Raw genomic sequence first — 12,464 nt, forward strand, 5'->3', positions numbered from 1 at the left:
GGGTTGTGTCCCAAGAGTTTATTCTAAAGTTGTATTAGATGGTTTGAGACAAAGTATAGAAAAACTTCCTCTTACTTTTATGAAAATGACTTCGATTGTAAAAAGTTTTAAATTTTCTGTATTTTCTATTATTCTATGTTCATGATATGCTAAGGGTTTCTATGAGCCTTCGGGGTCAAGTACGCCATGTTACATCTAGGGTATACCCCTAGGTCATGACAAACTTGGTAATCAGAGCAAAAGGTTTAGAATGGTTCTAGATTGTCTCAAACCACGTCTAGTAAAGTTTTGTTCATAAATGTGAAGCGCGCCACATTTATGAATAAGAGGCTATTGGATGCTTAGGAAATGTCACTTTTTCAATCTTTAAGTCGTGCCATAGAGTTTAAATCTATAAGGTCTCTCTCATATTCCTTATTCGATGGTCTTTAGGATATGACTACTCAAATGGCTTATGCTACAAGGAGCGAGGGAGAAAAGGTTGGTTGTGATGCCAATTATGGCTATGTGACTTGATAGATTTGAGATGATAGATTGTGATGTTGTCTATAGTATGAATGGGTTGCATTATGGTTATGTTTAGTTGATGGTAGAACCCGACTTAGTCATGATGAGTTTTGAGGTATGTTGATAGATTGATTGAATAGGGTGTTCTAGAGATGTTGAGTGAGTAGACTCCTTTAAAAGAAGGGTATAAATGTAATTCACCTTGGTTTAGAATCATTTTGTGTGATGGTTATGAAAGCTTAGTGATGACTTGCTCCGACCTTAGAATTGAAAAAAGTGATGCTTAGAAAAGTTTGTATAGGTTTGCTGCCAAGGGGGATATAATGTGCCTAGATAGCAAGGTCGTTGAGTGTCCTTGATGTTCATGAGTTAGGTTTGCTTGAAATTTTCACCTTGAGAGGTGTAGTGAGTATGAGAAGTTTAGTCCCGGTTTGTTAGGCTCATGTGAGATCTTGAGTGGTGTTAGTAAGGTTGCTTTTGAGCTATAGTTGCTTAATGAGAACCTCCCTAATTTAGAAGTACCGGTAGAGGTCTTAGACCGACAAGTTAAGAAATTAAAGAACAAGGAAGTAGTTCCATGAAATGGTATGGAGTGTAGTTTAGTGAGGGTTTTAGGTGAGGGTGCTACTTGGGAGGCCAATGGTAAATAAGATGTCCCAATATCCTTATCATTTTCCTTCTACTCCTATTCTAGCTTGAGATGATAGGTTCCTCTTGATTTGCTTTTATATGAAGTCATGTGTGAATTGTATGTTTCCATGATCTTCTTGTATGGTGCATGTTCATGAAAGTGCTTAGGTCCTGTTAGAAATGACTTATATGCATTATTTTCCCTATGTTGTAGTGCATTTGAGAAGGTTTGCATATAGACTTTATGAGATGAATATATGAGCATGCCTTAGTTTGGAGTTGAAAGATTCCTCCTTGAATAAATGCTTTTTAAGAGTAATTTGCATTTAGGCTTTATGTGTGTGTGTTGAGCATGTTTTAGCTAGGAGATGTTAGTTCCTCCTTGAAAATGAGTAGATATAGAATTTCATGCATTTTGGGTTGGTAGAAGTAGTCCCTACTCCATTGTGTTGCATTGAATATGTTTAGCTTGGAATTGAAGTTTCTTCTTTGGTTGTGTGCATATAGATGTAGTGCATGCATGATGGGCTGCTAGTATAGAGTTGTGACTTTAAGAAGTGTTTAGAATCGTCATTCGAGGACTAATGATCCCTAGGGGGAGATATTGTAATACCTCAGAAACTAGTAAGTTGAACTAGCGAATTCTAGAGCTTTTTGTAAGAGTTTTGGAGTGTGGTATGAGGATTAAAAATCACAAAAAATGTTTCCCGTACTTAGAATGGAGGTTTTAGGGGTTAAACGTCAAGCTATGGCCCCCCAAGGACCACCCAAGAGGTCCTATAGGAGGACCTCAAAATCAGCCCCAAAAGCGGTCAATTGGCAGCACCTACGCATGCCATCTACTGGCAATAGGTAGACCCACTCCCCATGGATTGGGGTCGTGGGTCAAGGCCTGAGTTGGCCTGAATTTTCAGCCTCAAAACCTCCACCTACGGAAGTGCAACACGCTCTGTAGATCCACCCACGGTCCGTGGGTGGAGGAGTCATAGGTGTGAACAGATTTTTAAGTTTTAGTTTTTAGTTAGGGGTTTAGGGTTTAATTAGTAATTAGTTAGGGGTTAAGGGAGGTCGGTTAGTTAGTTATTAAACCACCTATATATACCTAATAGACCCCTAAACTAAATCATTTAACTCATTCATCAAAGAACCCAAATTCTCTCCAAATAATTTCTCTCTAGAAGTGAAGAAGAAGAAGAAGAGATGGAAGAGGGGCAGATTTTCCTCCATTGTTTCAAACTTGATTAGGGCTTTGAATTGAGGTATGTTAGCTTATTCATCTATGGGTTCTTCCACCCATAGAGCCCCCTAGGTTTTCCCCCAATTGTGAAGTCAAAACCCAACTCTAGCTAGGGTTTCTTCCTACATTGTGGGTAGAGTTTAGGTATGATTCCAATCTAGTGGATAACACCTATTATGATTGTATTAGCATTGAATTATGATATTATGATGATTTTATGTGATTTTTATGGTAAACCCTAGCCTAATTGATGAATGTGAGATTATGTTAGTTTATGCCATGAGAGGTGGAATTGAGGAATTCTAATTGATCTTCTAAAATCAATGTCATGTGTAGTATTTGTTCAAGGTTAGGAACATATAGAAGTGAATTGAATTAGATTATAATTCATATGATGGATCATGACTTGTAAAGATGAAATTGAACCTTTATGATCAATTATGACTAGAATCACCTACTAATGAAGAATGTGATTAGAATACCTTGAAATCTAAGTATATTGATGAGATTAAGAAAGAAAGCATGAGAGTAAGGCTTGTGATCATGATAGTTAGAGCTTTGAGAGTAAAGCTAATACAATGTGATCTTGTGTATATTGTTGAAAGTCTATTTCTCACTTACACACTTAGGCATAAAGATGCTAGGATATCCAAGGTTCTCTCACATAGAATGATTCTAGGTTGGTTTAATAGCCTAAAATGAATCAAAGCATGTTAGGCTAGAATAGCTTGAAGTTGTGATATATGATCCCTTCTGGTGTAACTCGACTTGGTAAGACAAGACCAAGATAGGTTAGCTTAGGATTGAGGATTTACACTCTCCTCAGAGATCGCTTGACTTGGCATTTTAAGATGCATTTCATGGTATATTGAGTTAGGGATAGTCATGGTAGCCTAGGATTGAGGATTTATACTCTCATAAGGGTAGCTTCAACTAACATCATTAGGATGCCTTCATGATAGCATGACTTGGTTTGGCCAAGACCATTTCATGGTAGCTTTAGGATTGAGGATTTATACTCTTCTAAGGGTAGCTTAGGATTGAGAATCATACTCTCCTAAGGATAGCTTACATTAGCATCTTGGTGTACTTGTAAGGGTAACTTAACTTTGCATTGTAGAATGCATTTCAAGGGTAGATTGAGTTAGGGTTAGTCATGGTAGCTTAGGATTTGGTACTTATACTATCCAAAGGGTAGCTTAGGATTGAGGATCCATTCTCTCCTAAGGGTAGCTTGACTTTGCATTGTAAGATTCATTTCAAGGGTAGCTTGACGTTGCATTGTAAGATTCATTTCAAGGGTAGCTTGACTTTGCATTGTAAGATTCATTTCAAGGGTAGCTTGAGTTAGGGTTAGTCATGGTAGCTTAGGGTTAAGGAATTATACTCTCCTAAGGGTAGCTTAGGATTAAGAATCATACTCTCCTACGTATAGCTTGTATTTGTATCATGGTGTACTTGTAAGGGTAGCATGTCTTAGTTGGTCTAGGACTATTTCATGGTAGCTAGGATGGAACACTTGTACCTTTCCTATAATAGCTTGGACTTGCATGATAATGTGTCTTCCAAGGTAGTTAGCTTAGCTTAATATAGTTATGTTAGTAAGTGATAGCATGGTCTAGCCTAATAGGGGGTTATTCCTTGGTAGCCTTGAATTAAGAAATGAAGTTTATTCATGTGAGGTGATTGCCTTGTACTTAATAGAGAAGTACCTTAAATGACTAATGGCAAATAGAAAAGAGGGACTAGTCCCCAACTAGTGAGCATTCATGATAGCCTAAAAGGGTACTTAGTGTGGATAGTAGTATGGGATGCTATTCATACATTGCACATGTATGAGATTTAGGCCAGTTATGATGGGTTCTCCTATATAGTTGAAGTTTAGCTTGGATTGTTGCTATAGTTGCCTTCCAAGATATGATTGACTAAATGTGACAGTTCCTTTGTCTATATGAAGTAAGCTAATCATGAGACCAAAGGAGGGTAAGTATGACTAGGATGACTTCAATGTTATGCTTAGTGTGCAGGGTAGTATGGGATGCCTTTATGCAGTGCACACGTGTGATTTGAGGTTACTTAGTAGTATGGTACCCTTTTGGTAGAGAAGCTTAAAGACTTGACCATGTACATAGACTATGATTAAGATGACCAAAAAGGGATACTTGGCTTGGGTGGTATTATGAGATGTTGTTCATGCTTTGCACATGTATGCTTTTGAGGTTACTTGAGAATAGTTCTATTATGGTATAGATGACTAAGTGTCAAGTAATGGTTATATGATGCTTATGTTGGAGGTTTTTATTATTATGATTATGTTGTCTCTCATGCTTATGGTTTATGTTTCATGAAGTATTTCATATGATTTTGGATTATGTCTTATAGTGACTAACCCTTGCCTTATGCTCTTATGATTATTCTAGCTAACATATTTAGTACATTTTGTACTAGCGCATACTTTGCCTACATTCTAATCAAATGTAGGGTTTGGAGACTTGAGTATTATTCTTGGAGGTAGGTTTCTAAGGAGCAGAGGAGTTGAAGATTTTTGTGAGTCCTCATAGCTTCGAGGAAAAAACCCACCATTACCTTTATGTCTTTTATTTCATGTCTTTGAGACTATTGTATGGGCTGTGTCCCAATAGTTTATTCTAAAGTTGTATTAGATGGTTTGAGACAAAGTATAGAAAGATTTCCACTTGCTTTTATGAAAATAACTTCGATTGTAAAAAGTCTTAAACTTTCCGTATTTTCTATTATCTTATGTTCATGATATGCTAAGGGGTTGTATAATACCCCTTCGGGGTCAAGTACACCATGTTACATCTAGGATATATATACCCCTGGGTCATGACACCCCTAGTTGAATCTGCCCATGTGCTTCCTTGGTTCCACATTCATGTATACCTTGTATTTGATATTAGTTAGTAAGTAAATCTATCATATAGAGTTCATATCTCTTGGCTGATGTTAAATGTCTTCCCTTGATATGTGCTTCAATTTGATATTTCAAAATGCTTATTTAGTCATATAAGCTCCTAAGTAGTATTACGCTGGTGCCACAATTGCCTTCCATGTAATTGTTATTATCTTAAGTCCATATTCATATGTCTCCTACTATGTTTTACTGTCACACAACTGAATAACGCTATGACCACCAAAACAACAATCTCAAAAGAGTAGTGAACATCAAAAGAACAATCTCAAGGATTAAAGAGACAAAGTAAAATGAATCTATATAATTATGGGTGGAAGCTCAGGGGTTAAAATACCTAACCTGGGCCGATCCTAATTCTAATAATTAAGGGTGAGAGCTCAGGGGCGATAATACCTAGCATGGGCTGATCTCAATCTATATTATTATGGGTGGTAGCCCAGGGGCTAAAAGCCTAACATGGGTCAATCCCGATTTGTATATTTATGAGGACCGCTTCCCAGGGGTTAAAATGCCTAGCATGGGCCATCCCCTTCTACCACTGATCAGCTGGTCATTTGTATCATATGCCTTATAAAGATTATAATGCATAGAAAAGTAAAGAAAAGAATGTAACATACACGATTTCACAAGTATAAGCAAAGGTGATCTCTAATATCTATTTATATTTGGTTTCACTTGAGCTCTCATTTTACATATGCTTCTTATATGCCTTACATATTCAGTACATTCTTTCGTACTGACGTCCCTTATTAGGGACACTGCATTTCCTATTGCAGGTATCGGTACTCAACCAGTAGATCTCCCCAATAGAAGCACATGATACTCACCGGTTGTTGGTGAGCTCCAGGTTGATTCAGAGCTTTGCTAAGTCTTTACTATGCGTATTTTGATAGTTGTACATTCATGTATTCTAGTAGAGGCTTTGTAGGCATTGTAAAGCTATCATATGTATTCATAGTTTTACTTGTCACATGTATCAGTTTAGCTAGTCGACATGTGTTATATATGTAGATTCTCATTAGTAAATCTATCTACATAGTAGCTCACTCTCTCCTCATTGGTCACTTGTAAAGCATGTGTTAATACGGTACTTGTCCGCCTCACCTAGGGTTGGGGTGTGACAAATGTAGAAGTAATAAGGCCGGAGGATGACACAAATTTGGTAGCTAAAGTAATTACATTGAGAATGGATCAGAAATACTGTACTCAACACAATTATTTCCCTTTTATTCTAGAAATTGATTCATAGATAGTAAAAAAGGTTTTTGAATGACATTTGGGAAGTCCCATGAAGTGTTTCAATGGAGATAAGAAGGATACATATGTTAATGAAAGTGAGGAATATTCTAGTGGAACATTTTTATATAGAGAGGGCAACATATTGACAATATTTTTTAAGCTAATCAAGTTTTTTATTTTGCAGGTATTAAAAATTAACTTATATAACAAAGCAAAATTTTTCTAGGGAGGCAAAAATCATACTCAACATGGATAAGAAACATGTACCAAAGCTCAGGTTGAGAAAGCTTCAAAATGCAAACTTAAAAAATGAGGGGAGGTAAAGATAAGATTATGTGTAACAAGCAAGATCAACGGCAATCAATACAAGTCGAGAACAATCATTCATATCAACTCTAATGCAAGCCATAAGCATATAAGGATTCATGAAAGAAAAGCCATTTTAACAAGCTTCAGAGGTACAAAGTAATCACAGTTGAATTAAGTGAAGAGTGTGAGAATGGAAAGGAAAATTATTCAATTTCATCATCTTTTGGTAATAATCTTACCTGGTTAAGTAGTCTTTTGTAAATCTTTAGCCTTTTTTATTTAGAGAATAGTATTAGTTCCTTGTTGAGCTCAATCTGTCAAATAAGAAAATTTAGAAAAATACATAAATTACATAATGACGAGTGATTCATAGATTAAGTGAATACTTAGCTTGAGTACAATACAATTATTCGTGGTCAAAATGGTGAAGAAGTCTTCAATTGATTCGATCTTATGGCATATGTAACAATTGTAAACGTCCTAAATGAAATCGACCAAAGCCCCATTAGTTTAACAGATCATAGGTGTGATACTTTGACTAGTAGAAGATCAACCTGGGAATCTCCATGGCAGTTTCTTCGAAGGTGAAAGATGGTTGCTGAGGATTGGTCCTTTGGAGAAGATGAAGTTTGAGGTGATGGTTTCGGCTTTCGCTGGATTTCCTTTTTTTGCTGTCTAGATTGTTCATTTCTTGAATCATAACCTTTTTTTTCTTTGGGATGTGACTTTGTATTCTCCTTTTTGTGTTCTAATAAAATGGCTTTTGGTTGAATTTTAAAAAAAAACAAAGGAAGATAGATACACTTATTTTTATATATTAAAGTTCAATTCATCCAAAAGATAGTGAAGACGATAAAATATAAAATAAAAAATAGAATTGAAGGGGATTTAAAATTTACAAAGCAAGGTGTCATGACCCGCCACTTTGCCCTTCAAATTTTGCACTGGAAGAAGGGAGAAAAATCTAGAGTTGTGGAGAGGTTAATAGAACACTCGAGAACTCCCTAGATAATTTTCAAGAAGGCTTTAAAATTACCTAGAACTTGTAGAGAATTCTAGATTAGGACTAAAGTGTAAATATTGTAGGGACTTGTAGAGTAATTATTATTTACACTTAGACCCCTAGAAAGTAGTATAAATAGGGGGCCTCTCATTTGCAAACTCATCCAAGCTTGAAGCAAGCAATCACTCAAGTTGTAAAGCATTCTCCAAGCAATTCAAAGCCTTCTTCCAAAACTTTCTAAGTCTTTCTTGCATTCTCTTAGCGATCTAAGTTCAGAGGGCTCACTTGAGCTTACAAGATCTTGAAATATTAGTGAGTAAGTTGTCAAGTGCCGCATGGAGCTTTAGTGAGACTCTAAGTCTTTAAAATGTGGTATCAGAGAAAAGGTTCGTAGTAAGTAAACGACCAACGAAAGAGACTTTAATGTCACTAGCACCACCAACATCAGGCTGGATGGTGGAAAGAATATCCGCAAGGGAAAAAAGCACCTTAAGAGTAACGATGAAATGTTGCTCGACCCTACACCAAGTGAGGTTCTAACATCTCACCCACCTTCGACCACCGAATCAAGTGACGATGAACATGGTGAGGAGGATATTGACGTAACCACCAGAAAGCAGTGGGTTGCAAGGGTTGAAATGGTGAGGCAGGGCATAGAGATACTAGGTCGGCGCTTGAACGAGGTCGATGGCAAGTTCAAGACACTGGAGGATTTCACCCTTGATGAGAACGACAACATCCGCAAGGAATTGGAGGGCCGCCAATGTGTCAAGTTCGAGATGAATGAGGCTATCACTTCTTGGAGTGTCGACTCATGGAGGCGTTAAGCATGATTGAAACCATGAGGGACGAGGTGAAAGCATCAAGGAGGGCGTGGAAGTTGGGGGATCATCGTCGTTCGGCTGAGATAGGGAGACCAAGGTGGAGGCTCCCAAGACACCTATGTTCGAGGGCGTCCGTGAAGTACAAGAGGTGGAGAATTTCTTATGGAACTGGAAGAATTACTTCAAGTGTAGCCAAGTGACGAGCGACGGAATCAAGATCAACACTGATGTGTTGTATCTTTCGGAGATGGCCATGCTATAGGAAAGGGGATTTGCACCATCAACACTGGGGAGCAATTCCAAGTGGAGTTCAAGAAGACTTTCTTCCCTAACAATGTCATTTGTGAAGAAGGGACTAAAGTGTAAATATTGTTGTGGAGAGGGAGAAGAATCTAGAGTTGTGGAGAGGTTAATAGAGCACTTTAGAACTCCCTAGATAATTTCCAAGATGGCTTTAGAATTACCTAGAACTTGTATATAATTTTAGTTTAGGACTAAAGTTTAAATATTGTAGGGACTCATAAAATAATTATTATTTACACTTAGGCCCCTAGAAAATAGGATAAATAGAGGGCCTCTCATTTGAAAACTCATCCAAGCTTGAAGCAGGCAATCACTCAAGTTGTAAAGCATTCTCCAAGCAATAAAACCTTCTTCCAAAACTTTCCAAGTCTTTCTATGACTTTCTTGCATTCTCTTAGCGATCTTAGTTCAGAGGGCTTAATTGAGCTTACAAGATCTTGAAAGATTAGTGAGTAAGTTGTCAAGAGCCTCACAGAGCTTTAGTGAAACTCTATGTCCGTGACAAAGGGCCAAGAAGATTGTTGATGATGGAATTGATTTTTCCTCTTTGAAAATTTTCAAACACTTTACACCATAATTTGTAAATTTTAAATATTTTATCCTAATCTAGCTAGGGCATGAACTTTGACCTTTAAAAACTAAGTTTCATCTTTCGTTAAGAAACCATTTTAAAGAATTAAGAGCTCATCTTGAGTGCTTTAGTTATTGGACACTATTTGAACACTTGGTTTGTAAATATCATAAATTAGGGGTGCACATATCAATTTAAGCACACAAACAATGAAGAGATTTAAGGAAGATGACCAAGCACTTTGCCAATTGTTTTGCTTGAGTCATCTTATTTTCTCTTAACCTGAAACTAAAAGGGAAAAGAAAGCTTGAATTATAAGGAAATGAAATCAGAGCATGTGGTTTGCTACAAATCAGTCGTGTGTAATAATCATAGACTTAAGTCATCCATAGCTCCTTAAAGTTGTCCGCATATTTCACTTAGACACCTCAATTCAACCTTATACCTATTGAACACATATATTGTAAGATACTTGATCGGAAAAGAGAAATGACGTATCATTTGGCACATCCTCATGAGATGCCGTTCATCCATCCAGTGTTCCATGTCTTTATGTAAAGGAAATATATACCAGACTCCTCTCATGTACTTGAAGCACCGACAATACAAATTGATGAGAACTTGACATATGAAGAGGAATTTGTGGCCATTGTTGACAAACAAGTAAGAAAGTTAAAGTCAAGAAAAATTATGTATGTGATAGTCTTATGGAGAAACCATACAATTGAAGAAGCTACTTCGGAGTTGGAAAATTATATGTGAGTCCAGTATTCTCTCTTGTTTCAATCTACAGGTTTACAATCATCTAAATTCGAGGACGAAATTTCTTAAGATGGGGAGAATGTAATATCCCATATTTTAAACAAGGACATATTATTCATTAGCCAAATAAATAAATAAATCGAATGGGCCTTAGCCCATCAGAAACCTAATAAGGGAAAATTTAAATTAAGGTAAAGAGATTATTGGAGTTAAGAGTTTTGTCAGCAACTCTTGGAAAAAAAGTAGTATGTTCTTTGTGTCTCTTCCTGTGAAGGAGCATGAAGACGATTAAAACAGAGAAAAATAATTAATGGAGAAGAAGTGGAACTCTTGCTATTACAAGTATGGATTTCAAGGTAAGTTTCTTAACTTAGTTTAAAGATTGAATTTGTATATTTCCTGACTATAAATTTGAATACTGAGAGGTTGAAAAAAACATGGGTTTAGAAGGAATAAAGGAATCCGTTAAACTCTTATCATCTTATAATGATTTGAGTGAGTATGTTAAATGTTTGGACCAAACTTTTGTAGTTCGGCATAAACCGAAAAAGAATTGCTGGACAGTGACATTAGTTCTGTTTATTATAGGGGGAAGTAATCAACAATGAGACTGTTTTGCGGGATCTGAAGCACCAATTTGATATAAATTGACAGATTGAGAGTCTATCATAAAACCTCAAAGATTGGGTATTCTGAATTTAGTATGAATTAGCCTAAACGAAGAAAGTATTACGAGATCGATATGATGTGATTATAGATTGATTAAAGGAAGTCATACAGATTGCCCAAGTGACAGATTTGGTACTTCAACATGAGTACTGTGAGTAGTAATCTTACCATAACTTGTGTTTTATAACTTTCATGATTTATACGTGGTTTATAAAGTGAATGATTTACCGAAATATTTTGAACTTGCATATGGGACAAGTATTTTACTTGATATGATACCGAAATAGTTATTTGAGATGAACTCATTTTTATAAAATATATTTATTGATACTTGAGATATATGATCACCGTTTGCGAAAGAGTTTAACAATTACTTGAGAAATAGTATTTTGACATATGTTTTGATTAAAGTCTTATATACTACGATTTGCTAAGAACTTGAATGTATTATACCGTTTTGAAATGTTTCTACTGATTACAAAGAAAAGTATAAAGGGGAGTAGATCTTGATGAATCTCATAGCTAACGGCGGGTTCGTTAGACCTGGTGCACCTTGTAGTTATCGATTACTGATAAAGTCCTTGCTAGTGGGAAGGTAGAACTAGCATACCGTTATCAATAATATTAACTCCTTTATGAGGAGTTCACTATTATTGGTAACTTCTTAAAGAGAAGGCCACATTGATTACATGATTCATCCTTGGAAACCTCCCATATATAAGTTTGATATGAAAGTATTTTTCTGAGTTTACTACTAAGTGTTTACATTGATTTTGCTTACATGAGGCAAATAAGATTGAATATTATATTGTTACCGTTTCTGAAAAAGGCATTGATTTTTATCAATTTTACTATCATACTAGCATGTTTTCTGACTTGTCCCTTGTTAAAAATGGTTGTGGTTAAGTGTTATTACTCACTAAGCTAACGTCTCACTCCTCGCTAATATTTTTAGAGAGAAGGCAGGTGACATTGATAAGGGCTTCTTTATCTAGAGCTTACGATTTGATAATTTTTGGTAAGCCCCGCACTTGTTCGCGTGGACAAAAAACTTATTAGTTGTTATAGACATTTCTTGAAATTCTTAGAGTTGCTCCGTAGTCATTTAGTTTATTAGAGTCATTAGTATACGTTCATATTGTAAACTTGTGTCCAATATTAGACTTCTTATGTTCTTGGAGATGGACTTTGTATTTCTATACTTCGAATAGTCTATGACTGAATAATAAGGTGGATTATTGATGAAATTGGTTGGCTGCGTTATTGATCTATGGTACAAATAAATTTTAGATTAACCGAAAACAAATGATTAAACTTTGCCCGATTTTCTGTAAAATTTATCAAGGCTTGCTTTGAGATTATTTTTCCGTCGGTCACGTTCCGAAATCGGGTCGTGACAATGCAGCTAATTTAACGTATCAAAAATTTCGAAAATCAGTGTAGCCATCATCCTTATTTCATGACAATCACCACCA

Source organism: Solanum tuberosum, unplaced genomic scaffold (genome assembly GCF_000226075.1).
Source record: "Solanum tuberosum cultivar DM 1-3 516 R44 unplaced genomic scaffold, SolTub_3.0 scf00332, whole genome shotgun sequence".
Lineage (NCBI taxonomy): Eukaryota > Viridiplantae > Streptophyta > Magnoliopsida > Solanales > Solanaceae > Solanum > Solanum tuberosum.